Here is a 434-nt window from a genome sequence, read left to right on the forward strand (position 1 = left end):
CAGGAATGTGTTTGGGTTAATTACCAGAATGCTTTTCTCTGCCGCTTTACGGAGCGCTTGGGCCTGCGGCGGCCTCGTAATTTATAAAGCTGCTCTATTACGTTTTTATTAGTAGCTGTTCCCTTTTATAAGGAGCGAGAGAGCTGGAGGAAGCACCCCAGCGTAATGTCCCGGAGAGGAATGTGGTTCACGGATCGGTCTCTGGGCTGGTTTAACAGGAAGAGGTCCTCCACGCCCAGCCCTGATGGTGGCTTTGCCTCCTCGTGGTCTTGCGGAGACAACAGGCACCCAGCGATGGGGAGGGGGCCAGGTCCTTGTTGTGTGGCAGCCAAGGGTTATAGAGCACCAACTGCCCATCAGTCATCGAATCACGGAATGGTTTGGGTTGGAAGGGACCCTAAAGACCATCCAGTGCCACCCCCTGCCCTGGGCAG

The 434-nt window shown here is 55.1% G+C and overlaps 1 protein-coding gene across 1 annotated transcript in view; it reads left to right on the forward strand.

The window, feature by feature from the left end:
- The window catches only part of PBK (PDZ binding kinase), an 18,566-nt gene that overhangs the window by 13,756 nt on the left and 4,376 nt on the right, over positions 1–434 (forward strand). The window lies entirely within an intron of this gene.

The sequence above is a fragment of the Charadrius vociferus genome, unplaced genomic scaffold (assembly GCF_000708025.1).
Source record: "Charadrius vociferus isolate BGI_N301 unplaced genomic scaffold, ASM70802v2 scaffold41, whole genome shotgun sequence".
NCBI lineage: Eukaryota > Metazoa > Chordata > Aves > Charadriiformes > Charadriidae > Charadrius > Charadrius vociferus.